The sequence below is a fragment of the Protopterus annectens genome, chromosome 17.part0 (genome assembly GCF_019279795.1).
Source record: "Protopterus annectens isolate FY-2018-M chromosome 17.part0, PAN1.0, whole genome shotgun sequence".
NCBI classification, from domain to species: domain Eukaryota; kingdom Metazoa; phylum Chordata; order Ceratodontiformes; family Protopteridae; genus Protopterus; species Protopterus annectens.
Genome location: NC_056751.1, coordinates 780,013,402 through 780,035,786, shown reverse-complemented (window position 1 = coordinate 780,035,786; position 22,385 = coordinate 780,013,402). Strand labels below are relative to the sequence as shown.

Sequence of the window (22,385 nt, the reverse complement as noted above, 5' to 3'; positions counted from 1 at the left end):
ATATTACATTATTATGGTTAATTCAAGCACCAAAAAGGAAACTGGCTTAGCTTAACGTGGCCCATAAGAGCAGCTAGACTAGTACTTACCTATGAACTTACAAGGACTTCTTCAGAATATAAAACAAACACATGAGTGAAACATTTAAATACTATACTAATGAGTCACAAGATATAACCCCAGTCACATGATCATTAAAATTAAAAAAAAACATGCATCACTTTTGTACAAAGTTTTCTTAAAAATGATGTATATAAAATTTAAAATTTATACCTCCTTAGTTTTAAAACACTCAAAAGGGATAAACAATCACTTAACCATTGGGAGTGATCAGCTCTTGGATGAAGTTGCCAAATAATTTTTTGATGTTCTATCACGTCTTCCCATGGATCCCCTTTGGGATCTATCACATCTTCACATGACCCCCCTTGGGTTTGATAATGTCTTCTCATGGACTCCACTTGGGATCTATCACATCTTCCCATGGGCCCCATTTGGGATCTATCACATCTTCCTATGGGCCACACATGGGATCTATCACATCTTCTCATGGGCTCCCTGTGAGTCTTTCAAAATTTTCTCCAAGCCAAAAAACTTAAACTTTATTAAAATCATAAAATCATTGCATTCTAATTCATACTTACTTAATGCATTATTTAAAATTGACTATATATTATACGAATATTTATATATATATATATATATATATATATATATATATATATATAGAGAGAGAGAGAGAGAGAGAAGGAGAGATAGAGATACAGATAAATGCATTTTTTCGATATGTTGTAGATTTATCCACATAATATGCTTGACAAGTTTGGCAAACCGCCAAGTATACCAACGTAACCGTTCCATAATTAAAATACCTTTCAGCAGAATGCATTCAAAATTAGCAAGATTGCAAGATTGTAAATATGAAGAAATTGCTTACACTGGCTATAGCAATACAATCCACGTATTTTTATGATTGACAGTTTCAGCAGGTTCACAATGTTACATTAAATACTTTCCTCTCTGGATTTGTCCAAAATTGTTTTTCAAGTCTTTATCATTTTGTAACAGAATCCAATTTGTATGAATTATATTAGTAATATCAAAAGTACCAATACTATAGGTAAGCACTATTGTTCTAGCAAACGTATTAATGGGATTTTTAAAGAACTAAACAAACTCCCTCAATAAGGGAATTTACTGTCATTGCTTTTATAAAAACCTCTTTATAAATTACTTTAAAAAAGACCCCAGGGTAACCTTACTACCTAAAATAATCCTTGAATATATCACATTTTCTTTACTAATACAGATTCATCACGTACCATTTTCCTAACTGCACCAAATAGCCTTTAATGAGGCTTTTTTCTGTTGCATCAGATGGCAACTATTAAAATGCAAATAGAAATTTGAAAATGTTGCTTTTCTGTGTATATTAGATGTAAAATCCTGATTACAGATATATCCTTCTCTACAAATTCATCCAGGTAGTTTATACCTGGGAAAAAAGTAGATGAATTAATAAAGTTTGAAAATTTGTCGGCTTGTTCTTGTGTATCAGCCCACATCAAAAAGATCTTACCCAAGTAATGTGCCTAAAATTTCTAGGATTACAAAAATTCAGAATTAAAAACAAGACTGGTTTTGCAATAAAACATGATATTAGCAGACGCATAACACAAGTTCTGGTAAAATAACTTTTTATAGGAGCAACACGTCACTGTCCAAGCTCACTAGACATCAGGATATCTGAAGCACCAGCATCATGTGACACTGGTAGAAATAGTACACAGCCATGTACTGACTGTATCACTACTCAGTTCTCACAATTAGTGTGTCATCATGATAGTAGTGTAATCCATGTTTCTGAATCCCATTACTCACATAAACATATGCACACTGCTGCTATACACAGTCATGCACTATGTGTATGAATACAGAGGCATAGTCAAGCTCAGTACCCTGCAAGATGTGCAGTAACAGACCTTTCACAAATTCATCCTTTGGCAACTTCTCAACATGCACTCAAGGAAAATGGTAGCAACAAGCACTATGTAAGTCAGATATCAAAAGGGACTTTTATTAAAATGCTTTCAAAACAGCAAAAACTAGAGTCATGACAAAATCCAAATAATAAGAAACCATTTACTGCACTTCATTCCTACCCATGCATGAGCAAAACAGTGCATTTCATTCTATTTCATACCGGCATTACAATGTTCAGGTTCAACAGTTAGTAGATCATTATTAATCTCAAGAAGTACATAGTGAGTACTTATAAATCTGTTCCTACGTTAATATATGTTTTTATGTTTAATGCCAATTTAAAGACTAAAGTAGATTTATCGTTCATTATGCATGTTACATTAATGCAAAGTTATAACTATTAAACTTTATTTAAGCAGGCAGATGGATGGAAGCAAAGCAATCAGTTCCACATGCAAATAAATATCTCTATGTATCTGTGTGTGTGTGTGTGTGTGTGTGTGTATATATATTTATATATATCTGTATATCAATCTACTTTATATAATCGAAAAAACACCTACTCAAAGTTCATAACATCGAGACCACTTTAGCAAAACGGCACACTATCAAACACCTGGAACATAGCAATGTCACTCTGGAAAACTAACCATTGGGCCACCATGGTGAAAAAATAAACCAAAGCAAACCAAACACACACACCCCTAACTAAATATACCAACTCCAACATTGCACTATAGTGGAGAAAAGAGCACAGCTCACCTTGGTGACACACAGTGTTAGTTTTCTGCAGTGACATTGTGATGTTCCAGGTGTTTGATAAGGTGCCGTTTCGCTAAAGTGGTCTCAATGTTATGAAGTTAGAGTACATGGTTTTTCGATTATATAAAGTAGATCCATATATATATATATATATATATATATATATATATATATATATATATATATGTGTGTGTGTGTGTGTGTGTGTGTGTGTGTGTGTGCATGTGCGTGTGCGTGTGTGTGTATGCACACAAAAGTCCTGGGAACATATACCAAGCAGAAACTTGCTATACCAAATAATTCTTTGAAAAATTTCTCCTTGAGCAAAAAAAGTTCTCCTTAAGCAAGTCTTGTAGAATAAAAACACAGCTTTATTACGGAAATGCAGTAGGTAAACGCTTTCATGGGACTACCACCCACTTCATCAGACCATTACAATAGCAGTACTATCCACTTATTTATAAGGCAAGTTAAATTGGTAATACCAATTAAATAGTAATTACCCATTCATTTTAAAGAGATATTCATCTCTACTTGAATCACTTGCATTGTTTCTATTCAAGCATTACTAATATTATGTGAATAACTTAACAACAGAAGAACATGCAGCCCTTGATAGCATTAAGAATAACACTGACATTATAGTCAGACCGGCTGACAAAGGTGGACCGGTTGTTGTCCTTGACAGTTTATATTATAGTACAGCTATGTTGACAATGCTAAGAAGTGATGCATATCTAGAAATTGACTTAACCATCATTAATGACATTATAACACAAATCCGGTCTGCACTACAAGACTGTCTAAATATTAATAGTATGTGTCAACGATTATTTGATTATTTTTTAGTGTCACACCCGGTTGTGCCCAGACTACATGGTTTGCCAAAAATCCACAAGAACCCTCAGTTACCACCTTTTCGACCCATTGTGGCAAGTGCTGGTTGGGCTACAGAACCTATATCAGTATACTTAGACTATGAACTTAAACAGATTCTAAGACACTATACATATGTCCTTAAAGATACAGAAGAATTCCTGCGAGCTTTTTATGAGTTCTCGACTGAGCATGGTTATACTTCATCATTGGTTTTCTTGACAGCAGACGTGGAATCTTTATTCACGTGTATTCCCAACACCATTGGCATTGAAATGGTGTTCAATCTGATGACAAAAGATAACTTTTTGAATACCGAAAAAGCTGAATTTTTATGTTTTCTTCTAGAACTCGTACTTGAAAACAATGTTTTCTTATTTGATAATAGGTATTACAAACAGGCCAGAGGCATAGCTATGGGCACTAGTTGTGCCAACAGCTATGCCAATCTGGTCATGGTAGCTTGGGAACAACAACACCTTGTTTCCCTTTCTTCCTTGAAGTTTTTTAGACGATTTGTGGATGATTTGTTTATTGTGATAGATGATGTTAATTTTGTGTGTTCTGACTTTTTTAGTTACCTTAATTCCACTTGTCAGTTTTTAAAGTTTTCTGGCACATGTTCCAGATCCAGTATTGATTTTTTAGATGTTAATGTATATGTGGAAGATGCTACTGTCAAGACTAAATTATTTAGGAAGGCTTGTTACCAATCTACGTATTTGCACAGACAGAGTATGCACAACCCGGCTTGTTTTACTAATATCATTAAGGGGCAAGCCATGAGAGCATCACGCCTTTGTTGCGATGATAGTGTCTTTAAGGAAGAAATGGGAAGATTGCAAAATGGATTTTTGAGTAGGGGTTACAATCAAAGTGAGATTGATCAGGTGCAGGCACAAATGGGACATCTTAGGGAAAACAGAGCCAGACCATATTATGGTCCTGGTGTTATTAATCGACCGGTCCATAGAGCTAAGGTGAATAATAATGTTTCTATTATCATTCCATATTGTAGTAACATTAACAAAATTAGAAACTTGGTATCTAATAATTGGAACATTCTAACTTCTGATAACAGTACCAAACAATTAGTGGGCAATTTCCCTCATTTTGTGTACAAAAATTGTCAAACATTGCAACAGAAGATTTGTTATACTAACTCCAAATACTTGGAAGGATGCCCTATTTGGCAACTGGGTACTAAGAAATGCAATGAATGCTTACAGTGTCAATATATTAATGAATCCAGGTTCTTTAGACATCCAGATACAGGTGTCCTTTGGAACATTAGATGCTCTGGGACCTGTACCTCCAAGAACCTAGTATATGTTGCACAGTGTCAAGTATGTTTTTGCTATTATGTTGGCAAAACTAATCGATCGTTGAGGGAGAGAATTCGTGACCACTATTATTGTATACGTAGAAATGAAGCATATAATGCTATTGCCAAGCATGTAATGAACACTAATTCCACACATATGTTTCTATTTCAAATTTTACATATAGTTCAAGAAAATCCCAGGTTGGGTGATGTGGTTAACCTGACTGAGACTGCGGAAACACGATGGATTCTGAGATTGGGGGCACACCGTGGAAGTGGTCTAAATGAAACTGTTCCCCTTAAGCCCATTTTGAATGGTAGACCACTTAGGTAATAAGTTTTTACATTTCCCGTGGTTATATGCGGGTAGTTCCATAGTTTGATTGTATTTAGTTCATAACTGCTGGTTAAGCAGCTGTGATTAATACACTTTTATAATGTTACTTCTAGTAAATGTTTTTTCTTTTGTAGATAGCATTTTTAGACAGTATGCCTTTATTGCAATTGTCTTTGTGTATTAGTTTATATGTGGGCAGTTTACTAGTTTGATAGTTTTTAATTGCTGGCCAAGCAGTCGTTGCTATGCAATATATTTTCACATTGTCTAAGTACATGTTTTTATCTTTGTAGACAGTATATATTTTTTAGATAGTACGCCTGTATTGTATTTTATTTTTATGCATCAGTTAATTGTTATTTAATTAACTGCTTAATTGCAAGCGTTATAAAAGGGTGTAGTTCCTGTATGAATTTACGTCTGAGGAAGCGGACAGGTCGTCTGTGAAAGCGCTTACGTTTTATGCTCTATCTGTTTTGTCTGATTAAATATTTTATACTTCGATACGTGGAAAGTGGTCAGTTCGTTTTGTCTTAGCGTTTGAGTTGCTGATATACTGCCAGTTGGAGTTTTGCTATATATATATATATATATATATATATATATATATATATATATATATATATATATATATATATATATATATATATACAGAGATGCATATACATATATATAATTTATTTTATGTGCAATAGTTGATTACTGAACATCAGTGTTAATTACCACCCAACATATGCTTTTTATGTACTTGTAAACTTACATTCTTAACAATTAGCATATAATTTATATATTGATATAACTCAAGATCAAGGCCCAGTTGTTAGTCTACAATTGTCTCAGTGTCAGTCAGCACAGACATGTCCAAAGCTAAGGGAACTTGGATGTGTGCTACTCAAATTTCCAGTTACTGTATTCATTATTATTATTTTTACAGATAATTTTACAAAAAATTTTATAATTTTATATTATTTTATAATGTTTTATTATTTTCTAATATAATTTTGTAAAATTTTATAAATTTTACAGACATGTGACTGGAGCATTTCTCCCTGGGCATCTGCTGAAAATTGGCTTATTCCAAGTCGGACTTTCCCAGTAAACAAATGTTGAATAAATAAATAAATAAAATAAGAATTTTCAAGTCACCAACAGAATGTAAACATCAGTAAAGACGTAAACAGAAGACTGTTTATCATATGCATAGACAAGCAGCCTTACCTTCGACCGCCATGTGGCCACAGTGGTGTGGAAATGCTTTAATGTTGTGGAACTTATATGTAAGGGAATGACATCCAAGTCCAAACAGGTCATTATCAAACTGTACTCTGTCCTATTCAGACCAATCAGAGTACAGGGCTCCCTTTGGTATGTACCTGACCAGGCATATGCAGCAACTACAGTGACCTCAGAGGTTCCTTACAAAAACAATCCAAGGTGTAGCAAACCTGCCTTATGCACAGCACCTTAAATCCCTTTCTCTCTACTCAGTCTCCTGTAGATTGCTGAGGGGTGATCTATGCCCATCTTACAAGGTATCCACAAACCCCACACTTATGAATCTCCTGCATATTTGTAAGTCAAACAGTACCAGAAATAGATGGTCTAAGGACCTGAATTTTGTCTGTGATGTAAACAGAACATACAGGAGAGGCAGCTATGTGTTTCAGAGACTGACCCTCCTGTGGAACAAGTTTCCCATCCATGTGAAGCTGAATTTGTTGCATTACGCAGTTAAGCACAACCTAGACAAGTGAATGGGGGTTAGGAAGTTTACATCAGGCCTGGCATCCATGTCATTTATAGACAGAGGAAGCTTGTAAATGCCCGGCCCTCAGTGCCCTATTTGGATACAGGGTGTCATTATTCTTTTGGGAAAACTTGGTTAGGTGTAGAAAGGCCCCCTGGGTTGTTGACCCAGTAGCAATCTAATGAATCTATATGTAACTTCCTCAACTGACATACCACAGTTTCATATAGCCTCACATATAGGGTAGGTGCCTAAGCCCCAGACCTTCCAGCATGCTATACAAAACAGAGACAGTTCCCATCAATTACATCTGCAGGTCCCCCCAATGTCTCAATGCAGAAATAAGCTATTGACACCCAGGTGCTGTGATAACATCTGTTGAATTTGTCAACTACTAAATGACAAAAACGAATGGAAGGTTTTTGCTCCATATAAATTTATGCCTGAAACAGTTATGTTCTTAAACCTATTCAATATTGATTATAGCAAAAAAATATGCATTCAGTTGATCGTTGCTCCATTCCTGGTTAAAAATGGAAACAGGGAGCCTTTTAAACTTTACTTCCACAAATTAAAACACTATTTGAAAAAACAAGAAGTGATTGATTGCAGTTACCATCTCAGTCATCCCACTTACACATTCGCATATTAGGGTGGTATGTCTGAGGTCTATATATGAATGTTCTTTCAAGTTCTACTGCCATATTAACATTCCAGATATTTCTACCTGCTGTAGGTGTATGAAGCTACACTTATCTATTTTATGCACAGTGATGATCTTTAACATTGTATTTCATTACCTTGTGTCTGCTCAGATAACCTACCAGGTGTTGTGCATTTCTATACACAAGAATGTCAGGTAACTTCATATGTTGCTAGTAAATGTGTAACTACCATGCTCAGTATTTTAAGCAATAATTTTCATTTTGTCACTATCGTATACATAGACTTGCCAATAATGTTGTACATATGACTTGTATATTTATTCTCTAAAGTGTCTTAGACTGTATACCTATTCTTCAATGAGCCACCATAACTCACATTTAAAATACTTCCTGCACATCTATTTTAACAGAAATCAACTTATAAGATGTAATACAATATCCTCAAGTTTGTAGCAGAGATCTGTTTAACCATATGAAAGTTCAAGCCTTGCAAATCATAGCTCTCAACCAATCAGGGACAAAGCTCAACAGAATCAGGAACAAATCTAAAAATAATCAGGGACACTTGTAAAATATTAGTACTATTAACTAGAGACATTTACAGGATAAGAGAATACCAATTAATATCCATTTTCTGAAGGAAAAGAAGTATATAGTTCTAATTATCATTATTTATTATTAAGTGTAATTCACAACTTTTTCTCCAAATGTCACTAGTTTTAGGAGGGATTAAGAGGGATACAGCTAAAATTTGAGTCAAAATCACAGATGTCTCTAAAAATCAGAGATGGTTGAGAGATAAGCTTGCAATTGCATTTCTAACAAAATAAGAACAAGGTTACAGGGAACATATGAGAAACAAATTAGGAAACCTGTTACAGATTGTTCTTCATAATGAAGCATAACATTAAATGTAATGGTGTTCAGTCTGATTTCATGTCCCTAATTACAAGAAAATTAGCAACAATCATTCTGTCACTAGGTCGCACCATAAGTAGATCACAGTTTGTCTCCTAGCTGGTACTGGTTAAGATGTAATATTAGCTGACTCACCAATTACTTAAAAATCAAACTGGAAAAAAAAAACTCTGTCAGACCAAAATTGGCTAACACGTGTGACTGTGGCATCATCATCTTCTTTCGGCTGCTCCCATTAGGGGTCGCCACAGCAGATCTTCTGTTTCCATTTCTTCCTGTTCTCTGCATCATGCTCTTTCACACCAACCGCCTGCATGTCCTCTCTCACCACATCCATAAACCTTATCGTAGGCCTTCCTCTTTTCCTCTTACCTGGCAGCTCCATCCTTAGCATCCTTTTCCCAATATACCCAGCATCCCTCCTCAGCACATGTCCAAACCAACGCAATCTCACCTCTCTTGCTTTGTCTTCAAACTGTCCAAAGTGAGCTGACCCTCTAATATACTGATTCCTAATCCTGTCCATCCTAGTCACACCCAGTGCAAATCTTAACATCTTTAACTCTGCCACATCCAGCTCTGACTCCTGCCTTTTCGTCAATGCCACCGTCTCCAACCCATATAACATAACTGGTCTCACTACCCTCTTGTAGACCTTCCCTTTCACTCTTACTGGTACTCATCTGTCACAAATCACTTCTGACACCCTTCTCCACCCATTCCACCCTGCCTGTACTCTCTTCTTCACCTCTCTTCCATACTCACCATTACTCTGAACTGTTGATCCTAAGTACTTAAACTCATCCACCTTTACCAACTCTACTCCCTGCATCCTCACCATTCCTCTAACCTCCCTCACATTTACACACATATATTCTGTTTTAGCCCTGCTGACCTTCATTCCTCTCCTCTCTAAAGCATATCTCTACCTCTCCAGGGTCTCCTCAACCTGGTCCCTACTCTCACTACATATCACAATGTCATCTGCAAACATCATAGTCCACGGGGCCTCCTGTCTGATCTCATCTGTCAACCTGTCCATCACTACTGCAAATAAGAAAGGGCTCAGAGCTGATCCTTGATGTAATCCCACCTCCACCTTAAACGTATCTGTCACTCCCACTGCAGTCCTCACCAATGTCACACTACCCTCGTACATATCCTGTACCACTCTTACATACTTCTTTGCCACTCCCGACTTCCTCATACAATACCACAACTCTTTTCTAGGCACCCTGTCATATGCTTTCTCTAAGTCCACAAAGACACAATGCAACTCCTTCTGACCTTCTCTGTATTTCTCCAACAACACTCTCAGAGCAAATATTGCATCTGTAGTGCTCTTTCCTGGCATGAAACCATACTGCTCATCACTAATCATCACCTCTCTTCTTAACCTAGCTTCCACTACTCTTTCCCATAACTTCAAGCTGTGATTGATCAATTTTATCCCTCTGTAGTTACTGCAGCTCTGCACATCACCCTTATTCTTAAAGATAAGTACCAAAACACTTTTTCTCCACTCCTCAGGCATCCTCTGACTTTCCAAAATTTCATTAAACAATCTGGTTAAAAATTCCACTGCCATTTCACCTAAGCACCTCCATGCTTCCACTGATATGTCATCTGGACCAACAGCCTTTCCATTCTTCAGCCTCTTCATAGCTGTCCTTACTTCCTCCTTGCTAATCTGTTTCACTTCCTGATTCACTATCCCCACATCATCCAACCTTCTCTCCCTCTCATTCCCTTCATTCATCAGCCCTTCAAAGTACTCTTTCCATCTAGTAGCTAACACACTTGGAAACGAAACCCTCTTCACGAAAACAAGCAAAAAACAACTTTCATTTAATAAACTTAAAGTGCATTCAGTATCATACACTTTTCGACAAGACAATACCTGACTTCATCAGAAGACAAAACAGTGAAACCCTCTAATGGGCTTGGTCTTATACAAATTCGTTAATTGAAAAAACATTAATTAAAAAGACATTAATTGAAAAAGTGCATGGTTTAAAAGTTAAACCTAATTAACTGTTTCCTGTTGATCTATTGTGTAAAAAGAACAAAGTATTGTTTGAAATACTTATGAACATCTAAAAATGAAAAAGTGAGTACAAAAAACCATGTAATTAAAAAAGAATTTTTGAGTTTAAAAATTAGTATTAAAACACTCAGCGACAAGTATCAACAGGCTGTTTAAAGATTGTGATTGTTTGTACTCAGTACAACAATTTGATAATACTTTGTCACGGTTCTGCGCCCATTAGATGAGTCTTGCAGCACTAGTAAACTTGTTGTGAGGTTTTTTAGTTTCAAAATCAAAAGCCTTTAATAATGTGTAAAACAATGTGTTTGTACAGTCCTGTTTCTTTAAACAGCCTGTTGATACTTGTCGCTGAGTGTTTTAATACTAATTTTTTGTACTCACTTTTTCATTTTTAGATGTTCATAAGTATTTCAAACAATACTTTGTTCTTTTTACACAATAGATCAACAGGAAACAGTTAATTAGGTTTAACTTTTAAACCATGCACTTTTTCAATTAATGTCTTTTTAATTAATGTTTTTTTCAATTAACGAATTTGTATAAGACCAAGCCCATTAGAGGGTTTCACTGTTTTGTCTTCTGATGAAGTCAGGTATTGTCTTGTCGAAAAGTGTATGATACTGAACGCACTTTAAGTTTATTAAATGAAAGTTGTTTTTTGCTTGTTTTCGTGAAGAGGGTTTCGTTTCCAAGTGTGTTAGCTACTGGTTTCTTTTTTCGTTGACTCTTTCCATCTACTCAACACACTCTCCTCACTTGTGAGTACGTTTCCCTCACTATCCTTTATCACCCTTACCTGCTGCACATCTTTCCCAGCTCTGTCCCTTTGTCTAGCCAATCGGTACAGGTCCTTTTCTCCCTCTTTAGTGTCCAATCTCTAATACAACTCTCCATATGCCTTACCCTTAGCCTTCGCCACCTCTCTCTTTGCTATGCATCTCATCTCCTTATACTCATGTCTACTTTCTTCATCTCTTTGGCAATCCCACTTCTTCTTCGCCAGCCTCTTCCTCTGTATACTCTCCTGTACTTCCTCATTCCACCACCAGGTCTCCTTGTCCTCCTTCCTCTCTCCAGATGTCACACCAAGCACCTTCCTAGCAGTTTCCCTTACTAGCTCTGCTGTAGTTTCCCAGCTATTCGGTAACTCTTCACTGCCTCCCAGTGCCTGTCTTAACTCTTCCCTGAACTCCACCTCACAATCACCCTTTTTTAACTTCCACCATTTAATCCTTGGCACTGCTTTCACACTTCTCCTCCTCTTCTTGATGACCGTCATCCTACACTCCACCAATCTATGCTGCTTAACTACACTTTCCCCTGTCACCACGTTACAGTCTCCAATCTCCTTCAGACTGACCCTCCTACATAGGATATAATCCACCTGAGTGCATCTTCCTCCACTCTTGTACGTCACCCTATGCTCCTCCCTCTTCTTAAAATACATATTCACCGCAGCCATGTCCACCCTTTTCACAAAATCCACAATCATCTGACCTTCAGCATTCCTTTCCTTAACACCATACCTATCCATCACTTCCTCATCCCCTCTGTTCACTTCACCAACATGCCCATTGAGGTCCACTCCAATCACTAGTCTCTCATCCTTCGGTACACTCACCACCACTTCATCCAACTCACTCCAAAATTTTTCTTTCTCATCCATAGCACACCCAACTTGTGGAGCATATGCACTAACAACATTCATCATTACACTATCAATTTCAAGCTTCATAAACATCACTCTATCAGACACTCTCTTCACCTCCAAAACACTCTTGGCATACTGTTCCTTTAGGATAACCCCTACCCCATTTCTCTTGCCATCCACACCATGATAAAACAATTTGAATCTGCCTCCTATACACCTGGCCTTACTTCCCTTCCATCTGGTCTCTTGCATGCACAATATATCAACCTTCCTTCTCTCCATCATATCAGCTAGCTCTCTCCCTATACCAGTCATACTACCAACATTCAAAGTTCCTACCCTCACTACTACACTTGTAACCTTCCTCCTCTCTTCCTGCCTTTGGGCATGCCTTCCCTCTCCTCTTCTCCTTCGGCCAACAGTAGCCCAATTTCCGCCAGCACCCTGTTGACTAACAGTACTGGTGGCGGTCATTGTTAACCTGGGCCTCGACCGATCCGGTATGGAAATATGAAATGTTCTCCGCATAAGTAATTTGGCAGAGGTTTTACACTGGATGCCCTTCCTGACGCAACCCTCCCCATTTATCCGGGCTTGGGACCGGCACAAACAAATGCACTGGCTTGTGCATCCCCTAAAAAGCCCAGACTGTGGCCCAGATGACCTGAGTTCGACCAGTGGCTCAGGCTCTTCACAGTGGCAAGGAGGAACAGTGATATCCTGTTGGGAAAGGGCAGACACTTGAGACATATTCTTGTGACTGGTTTTCATGGTGGATATCAGGGAAACGACTGCATTGTTCTGCCTATAGGTGGGCAGAATATCCTACTGATGTCATTTTTTTGCAGAGATGATGGATGGTGCAGCACTTGATGTTGACTGCATGATCCACCCACAAGGCGTTACTGTGTGGGTCAGAGTTTATCTAGGAGTGGCTGGCCTTGTTAGGTAGACCTAGTGGACAAGGAAAGATCTAGGTGTAGCTGTTGGGCAGAGCTGTGGTGCCAAAGATGACCACAAAACAGGCTAATTATACTGCTATTAGTAGACAGAACTTGTCCTAAATATTATATATCTATTCATTCAGGCATACATGTTATGCTATCTTCCTTGTCTTATTAAGGGTTGCAGGGAAAGTGGAATCTACCCAGTAAAGAGTAGGTTTGAAGCTGAAAACCAGGGAAGTTATATCTGGAAGGGGCATCTCTTCTCCATAAACATTAAGCACAGATACACAAACACACCTGGACACCACACATCCGTATACAGACAGACGCGCGTGCGCGCACGCACAAACGTACTCGCGGACATCGCGCGCGCGCACGCACACACACACACACACACACACACACACACACGCAACAGTTTGTAAAATTGTCGTTTCAGTTCACCTATCAACTTGCCTTTCATATGATGTGTGGGTAGAAAGTGGAAGACTTGCAGACTGCTGAGAAGGTAGCCATCTGGAACATGAACTGGTCAGCCGATATCCGTCAGGGTCAACATGAATTTAAAACAAGCATATCTACCATTTCTCTGTTGTTTACCTTTAAAATGCATTAAAGGACCTTCCCCACTTGGCCTCCAAGTTTAATGCCCTACAACTTTGATAAGTACCGTGGCATTTTCATTACCGCAGAGATACCTCACCTGTTGCCTCCACAAATATTGAGAAGAAACTGTTTATGCCAATTCTAAATACGCACATTCAAAAGCAGGTATCACAATCAAAATTATATATATATATATATATATATATATATATATATATATATACGCACATATATATATACGCACATATATATATATTTGTATATAAACGTATCTCAATCTCAAATGTTTTATTTTGCAGACTGAACCAGAAAATAGTTTCCTGTGCAGACACAATTCTGAAGGATTTTAAATGTGCAGTCTGTACAAAGTTTCAATTCTGAAAAAAAAATGCATGAATGTACAAACAGCAGATTTAATAAGCATATAACAATGTATATTTTAGTTACTAAAGTATCCAAATACTTACACTGGTACTGGGAAATGTCTTGTGTTAAGTGAGCCTAAATCGGTCTTTTGTCAGTGGATTCACTCACCACCCTGATGCTGCAGCTTCTGAGAGAATGAGTGTCTCAGCACAGAATAGACTTATTTCTGGGGAAACCATGTGACAGAAACTGAAACTTAAGATCAATCTGGACAATGTTTCATTTCTTCCACAAAATGCGAAGTACTGGGAACATTATATATTTATGTCCTTAGAGTGGGTCTGATGAATCTGAAATGCTATCAGCCTACACACACTCGCGCGCACACACACACACACACACACACATTTAGGCATACATATTTTGATCTGCTAAATGCACTGAAGTTCAGAGTCCCATAAAACAGATACACTTTTATTGTGGAATCATAACTTAAATACAGTAGGGCAGATTTTTTTCCAGCATGGTTAGTTGGAATTTTTGCAATAGATTTGCACCAAAAAATGTCTGACGTGAAACTAAAAGCCACGCAGACTGTCTTTTTCACAGCACCTTTTCTATCAAAGTCCAAGAAGACCCTCCAGTCACTTTCAGGTCAAGGTCCAATTGTTTCCTTCTGCTTCAGCAAGAGACAGAATTATATTCACAGTGTATAAGTCCTCACGAGCAGAATCTCTTCTGCTGTCTCTGTTGGTTGTCCTTTTAGGAAGAAATTGAGGTGTTTTAGTAAATGCCAAAAGAATATTTCTTCCTTTCTGAAGGGACACCACCTAGAATCTTCTTCCATGTAAACCATGACTCCTCCATGAGAGGCCAGCTTCTCTGAATATGTAGGGTTAAAACCTCTTCTCTTCTGTTGTATATATCTGAGGTCAGATGTCAACTGATAAATCTTACTGGTTAGTACAACCATATAGCTATGCTGATTGCACCCCTTTTGTAAAGCAGCAAACTTTATTTACATCAGTTAAACTCCATTTTGGGAAGACCCACAAATGCAATGCAACACTGATCGCACTCAGCTTGCAGCCCTCTGTTTAAAGCCCGATAGATGGACAGTAAGCCCTAGAGAGGCCATATGCATTAAAGTCTGATAAGCCTAGTCTGTATTTCACTATAAAAGTGAACAGTTGTAGGGATAATGCCTATCACCACAGGTTTGCACTTTCCTTCTCTTGTCTGCTTAACCACGATAGTGGGCAGTAGTGTGCGATAAATGTGTATTTTCTGCCAAGAAGGTAGAATTTCAATGAGGATAATGTCCTTTAATTGTCAATGAATTCTCATGGTGACATACTTGGATTCATCTCTATTTAATGTCCTGCTTATACAGCATATGGGATGCTGTGCTCCATTGAAGGTCTTTAACAACACTGACACATGCCTACCTCAATGTGAAAGTATAACTGTAAAAGTCCTACCTATAACTTGAAAGGACAAAACAGACTCTGAACAGAGCATTCCTGATAACTAGTTAAAGGCAATTCCTGCCTGTAATGTCCTCTAACTTTTCAGAAGCATTTTTATTTAAATCTGTAAGAGAGCAAGCTATTCAGGCAAAATAGGGTATGAATTTTCATTAGAACCTGACTAAATCCAAGAATGCCCTTTCTTATTTCTTAATGCAAGGAGCAGGGCAGTTTTTAATACCTTATTTTTATGAACTCTAGTATTTCTGCTGTCACTGAAATATCCCAAATGTTTTCACTTATGCCATACCTGACTTACCTCAGAGTCACTGACAGTTGACTCAGGCTGTTTCAAAGCATCAAGTTCAGGCTGGACTTTAGTTAAATGAGACCCCCAATCTCCTGAATATATTATCATATCATCTAGATAAGTGGATCCATACTTGACATGTGGTCTTAAGACTCTTTCTATAAGTCACTGAAAGATCTCAAGGGCACCATAACAAAAGACAGTATAGTGGAATAAGTCCAACGGATTCTAAAAAGCTGTCTTTTCTTTGACGTTAGTTGTTAGAGGGATCAGTTACACCCAGTTCTTCCCTTTGCTAGAGCTAATGGCATCAAGAATCTTGCCTTTCCTTACTTTTCTATAAGTTTGTCAATCATAGGCATTGGGTAGATACCGAATTTTGAAATTATGTTGAGGTTCCTAAAACCTGATTTTTTAGGCTTTTGGGGCTTTGGGGCTAATACCATGAAGCTGTTCCATTCAGTTATTGACTGTCACCTGTACTTTAAACACTATCTTTACCTCATCTTGCATGGCTTTTCTGTGTGATTCTGAGATTCTGTAAGGCTTTACATTAAAATTTCTCCCCAGAACTGTCTTGATATGATGCCATTTCATGTCTGTTCAGCCAGATATCACCGAAAACATTTCTTTATGTCGTAACAAAAACTCTACTCCTTTCTGTGGTTTAAATAGTTTGTCATTTACCTTAACTACAGGAATAGAGGTCACTTTTACTTATTTCCAGACATATTAGTTTTTGCTACTAAGATAACAACAGAAAACTGTGTTTCTTTCCATGGTTTAATGCACTAGTATGATATATCTGTTTGGGTTTTACCTTACCAGTTTGTTTAACTCAGTGGTCTATGTCACTTAATTTTGCTACTATTTCAAATTGACACTACCACTTAGAGAAAAAATGTATCTTCTGTAGGAGAGACCAAAACTAGCACTTGGTGTCCAGCAATGAATTCCTTGGTCCTTGCATTTCTGTTATGCACTCATTGTTGCATGTACTGGATTGTATCTATCTGTTCCAACACAATGGGCATTACTGGCCCCAGCCTATCTTGTAAACTTGTATATTTTAAATTGAGGTTTTTCTTATTCCAAAAATTCTCCACCAATGTGCAACCGTCAATTAAAGTATCTGCTATATAATAATTCAAAAGGTCTGAACTCTGACATAGCTTGTGGTATATCTCTAATGGCAAACAGGAGGCATGGTATTCACTGGCCCTTGTTTTTACAGCCTTCTTCAATTACCTTTTTCAACGTGAAATTTAATGTTTGGTTAAAATGCTCCAGCAGTTCATCTCATTGGGGAAAAAACATTGTGGTATTTAACTGCTTGAATTTAAATCACTTGTTTAGTTGGTGTATTCCTCTTGGATAAATGGAGTTCCCCAGCCAGTGAATAATTCTTTACTTATCCCTGTTCTGGAAAATAATAAATTTATCCCAATAGGTATAGTATTAGTTTTATCCTTCCATAGGGAAATAACCTCTGGGTATTTGGTAGCATAATCCAAAATAATCAAAATGTCCTGAAACCCATTGCTGAATTTTATTAAAGGTTAACAATAAGGTTAGCAATTCATTCAGTTGTGATGTCAGTAATATGTATGTAATTCATGTAATATTTAGAAACCTCAGTGAGTGGTAATTTTCTGGCTTTCCAGGCATCCAGCACATATATTTTTGATTGCTTTCATTATTCCTGGCAAGGAAAGTCTTGCTACGCCACTTGCTTTAGTTGTGTCCACTTCTATATGTCCTTCTAGTGCATGACTATGCATTAACTTCATTACTAGGGTAATTAATATATTACTTTTTCTCTTTCATTGCTTACTCTGTACGGTAAATCTTTTCTTAATTTAAGGCATCGGTAGTAAGTGAGAACATTTAAAGACAAAGGTTCCTTAATGGTTAAGGTCTTCCTCTCCCATGCATGAGGTACGTGGTTTGATCCTGACCTTTGGCCAATACCTATGAGGAGTTTGAATATTCTCTCTGCAGCTCTGTGGGGTTCTGCCCACCTCTCAGAAACATGCTGAGTGCCGCCACCTTAAAAATACATTGAATGGAGTCAGGGGCAGCCTATCAAGGGAAGAGTTGTATGGACCAACTGCATTAGGACATTAACTGTGGTGCATGACATCTTCAAGACAGAAGAACACAGACTAGTTAGCCACTCGATGGTGTAAAGTTGGCTGTAGGTGATTTGGGCATGTTGACTAATTTTGCTAAAAATGGGTATGGGAATTTGCTGGTGATAAATGCCAGGGGACCATGCGGACAGTGGGAAGGGATATTAGTCTATGTGCCTCTATGAGACAATGTGTGCCCACCATAAAGCCTAGCAGCCCTATGTCAATAAGCTACCAGTTGGTGCCCTATTGCTCAGCAGCAGTGTTGTGTTGCCCAGCCCAAACTGGGGTAGCTCTGTTGTGCAAAAAGATGGATGTAAAAATAATGAACTTGCCAAATGTGAACTAAGGATTGCTATACTCACTAGAGCCTTAGTATAGGCTCACTGGCAGGATAATGCTTAGAACAGAAGGCTGGATATCATGTCTATCCAGGAGACAAGGCAGAAGAGCAGGACAGTGCAAAGCAGTAGAGTCACTTGGAATTTAACAGGGAAAGACAGGCTAGAAATAGTGTGAGAAGTGTGGTGAGAAAGGGTCATCAGAATTACTGATAGATTCATTGCAGTCAGACTCCAGGGTAAAGCAATGGCAGTATTCAACTTATATATGCCAAGAACAGGGTTGTAATCACATGGAAAAGATAGCAGTTGAAGGAACGACTAGATAAAAGGCAAGACAATATGAGTTGGTGTTGATAATGAAAGGCCTGAATGCTCATTTCAGGTATCAGGACAGAAAGAACAGATTATGAGGGCTGCCTGGGTCCACATGGGCAGAGTGACAGAAATAAAGGAAAGGACAGGTCATTGCAGATTTCTGTATGGCAGACAGCTTGATGGTGGCCAATGTGTGGTTCAGCAAAGACAGTTGCAAGATCGCATACAACAACGAGTGACATGGAACAGGTGAAATTCCTCCTGGTGAGTAAAGGACAGTGGGATAGAATCAGAGATTGCAAAGTGATCTCCAGCAAAACAGCCAGCCCACAATGTAAGCCACAGAGGTCAAAGAAGGCTCTTAGATCAGTAGAGACTAGGCTGAAAACCTGGAAGTTTACTGGAGCAAAAACGGTGCTGATTTGTCTAAACATGGGCTAAAGTCTTGGCTAGGCTTACAAGGGCCTCAAAGCCAATAGCCTAGTAACCTCCTATGATCCTATGAGTCCAAGGAAATATTCAGGTAGAAGAGGGAACAGGTGGAGTTAAAGAAGAATGGCACTGTGCCAAAACAGCATGTGAGAGGACTACAGAGCAGATATGCATCTGAGCCAGGTATGCAAATAAGGTACATAAGGAAATCTGGTGGTGCAATGCAGAAGTCCGGGAAGTCATCAGAAGAAAGATGGAGTGCAGGATAAAGTTGAAGATAGAAAAGTTGGGCCAGGCTAAGAAGGAATGCTGCTTGGCTAACAAACAGACTAAGAGAGGTAGCAAATTATTTTAAGCTTCTTGAATTTATCACTAATCAGGAGTTGAAATTTCATCTTCAAGTCAATTATCTTATAATTAGTATCAAGCAAAATCAGGGCCCTTTATTCGAGGCAGGTAATTAATGTCCACCTACTGCAAAAACTTCATATCCTGGCTTATCTTCTTCAAACTGTATTATTTGCTCGATGTTTTAACCAACTTTCTTTTGATTTTCTGAAAAGTCGATCTTCTGAAGGGGATCTATATATATATATAAATATATATATATTTATGGGCCCTATTTGTATTGTCGAAAGTACGGTTCATCGAGCCATACTTTATTGAACACTCTTTAGCGAAAGTGCATTTTGTCGAAAATGCACTTTTCGCTAAAGAAAAAAAAATCATGCACTTTGCATGTACTGTTAGTTGTACATCAATGTATACTGTTGATGTACAACTAAGGAAACTCCTGTTGAGATCGTGGTACAGTGGGGATAAGGGCATATTCCCTTTTCCCAACTGTAGTGTGATCTCGGAGTGAGAATAATAAAGTTGGGGGGTTGTGGAGGGCTTGCCTTCTGCATAATACTGTTTGTTTTTTTTGTTTTTTTTTTACATTTTATTGTTTTGTTTTTGTTCCGCGAAAGTGCATTTCCGATATAATGCACTTACGTGGAAGTGTATTATCGAAAATATGGTTCGATGAACCGTATTTTCGATAATACAACATAGACCCGTATATATATATATATATATATATATATGTATATATATATATATATATATATATAGTATATATATATATATGTATATATATATATATATATATATGTATATATATATATATATATATATATATACACACACACACACACACACACACACACACACACAAAACTTTGTCGAAACTGTGATGGTAAACATATATATATACATACACACACACACACACACATATATATATATATATATATATATATATACACATGTTTACCATCACAATTTCGACAACGTTTTGTGCGAGTAATGACTTACTCGAAAAACGTTGTCGAAATTGACATTAGCGAACAATGACAAGAATAAATCAAAAAAATGTCAACAGTTCGACTGTTGACATTTTTTCAAGCTTACCTCAACATCCAGTGCCATTCAAAACATGTTTTGCAAGGGGGCAAGCCCTCCCTGCACCCCTCACAACCCCGCTTATATATATACTTACTCCGAGTACGCACTACAGTGAAGGGATGGGTACATGTCCCGAACCCCAGTGTAGTGCAATCTCCACACAATATGCCAAACTCACAAAAGTGAGAATGCACACTGGCATTTGCTGTTTTGTGTCTTAGGCATCTTTTGGTTTGCTAATATGAACCATTGAAAACATCCTTTTGCACATCTGCCATCGCAGATATGCACTTTGGCAATGTGATGGTAAACCCATATATATATATATATATATATATATATATATATATATATATATATATAGGTATTTCCCTCTGTATATGATATTGTTATCTCTATAGAGTACATTAAATGTAGTTTATGTATTAAATGGACTTTATCTTCCTAGGCCTTTTTCTAAAAAGATAGGGTCTTCACAGTCCAAAATTCCTAGCTAACAAATGTAAATTAATTAATTAAACATTATATACAGCATAATGGCACAGAGGTGACCATCTGTATGCAGATGATTTATTTGAGGTCCGTTTACAAGACCTTTGAAAAAGTAAGATTAATCAAGTCTATAAATTAATTAGCCCATAGATCAATAAAGCCTTGTAACTCTAAACATTTTTCTTAATTCTGAGATGTAGCTAATGTTAGCATCAATACTATTTGTAAGCATAGGCGTTGATGCAGTATCTCACTCCTTATCCTGTAGGAGCTAAATTCAATAATCTGTTATTGTAGCTATATTTTGCAAAAATTGCTGCAGATTCTGAGCTGCCCATCAGTATGCTGAAAGATGGCTACCTTAGTATAAACTCGTTTGTTTCCTGACATTAAGCATAAATCTAATTTAATCTGCTGAATGAAGAGTGTATCAAATATTACTAAGTGCTAAACTGAGACATGGGAAAGACAGAGAGAGGGGAGGGGCACATAACTGGTCCCCTTTAGTTGTTTTCCACTTCTGCCCAGTGTAATTCCTTGCTGGGTTTTTATAGTGGCTACTTTCATGAATGATCACTCAAAGAAACAGTGCGAGCGAGCAGGAAGAACACCTCGCATGGCTCAGCTGAAACACTATTACTGCAGGAAGAACACCTCGCATGGGTCAGCTGAAACAGTATTACTGCAGGAAGAACACCTCGCATGGGTCAGCTGAAACAGTATTACTGCAGGAAGAACACCTCGCATAGGTCAGCTGAAACAGTATTACTGCAGGAAGAACACCTCGCATGGGTCAGCTGAAACAGTATTACTGCAGGAAGAACACCTCGCATGGGTCAGCTGAAACAGTATTACTGCAGGAAGAACACCTCGCATGGGTCAGCTGAAACAGTATTACTGCAGGAAGAACACCTTGCATGGGTCAGCTGAAACAGTATTACTGCAGGAAGAACACCTCGCATGGGTCAGCTGAAACTATTATTGCAGGAGGAACACCTTGCATGGGTCAGCTGAAACAGTATTACTGCAGGAAGAACACCTTGCATGGTCAGCTGGAACACTATTACTGCAGGAAGAACACCTTGCATGGCTCAGCTGAAACACTATTACTGCAGGAAGAACACCTTGCATGGTCAGCTGGAACACTATTACTGCAGGAAGAACACCTTGCATGGCTCAGCTGAAACACTATTACTGCAGGAAGAACACC

The 22,385-nt window shown here is 37.8% G+C and overlaps 1 protein-coding gene across 1 annotated transcript in view; it reads right to left on the bottom strand.

Annotated features, from left to right (window-relative positions):
- The window catches only part of LOC122791509 (neoverrucotoxin subunit alpha-like), a 372,162-nt gene extending 357,754 nt beyond the window's left edge, over window positions 1-14,408 (bottom strand). The window contains exon 1 of the mRNA XM_044059251.1: window positions 14,334-14,408. The gene's annotated coding sequence lies outside the window, so the exon portion shown is untranslated. The remainder of the gene's footprint in view (window positions 1-14,333) is intronic.
- Between the last annotated feature and the right edge of the window lie 7,977 nt (window positions 14,409-22,385).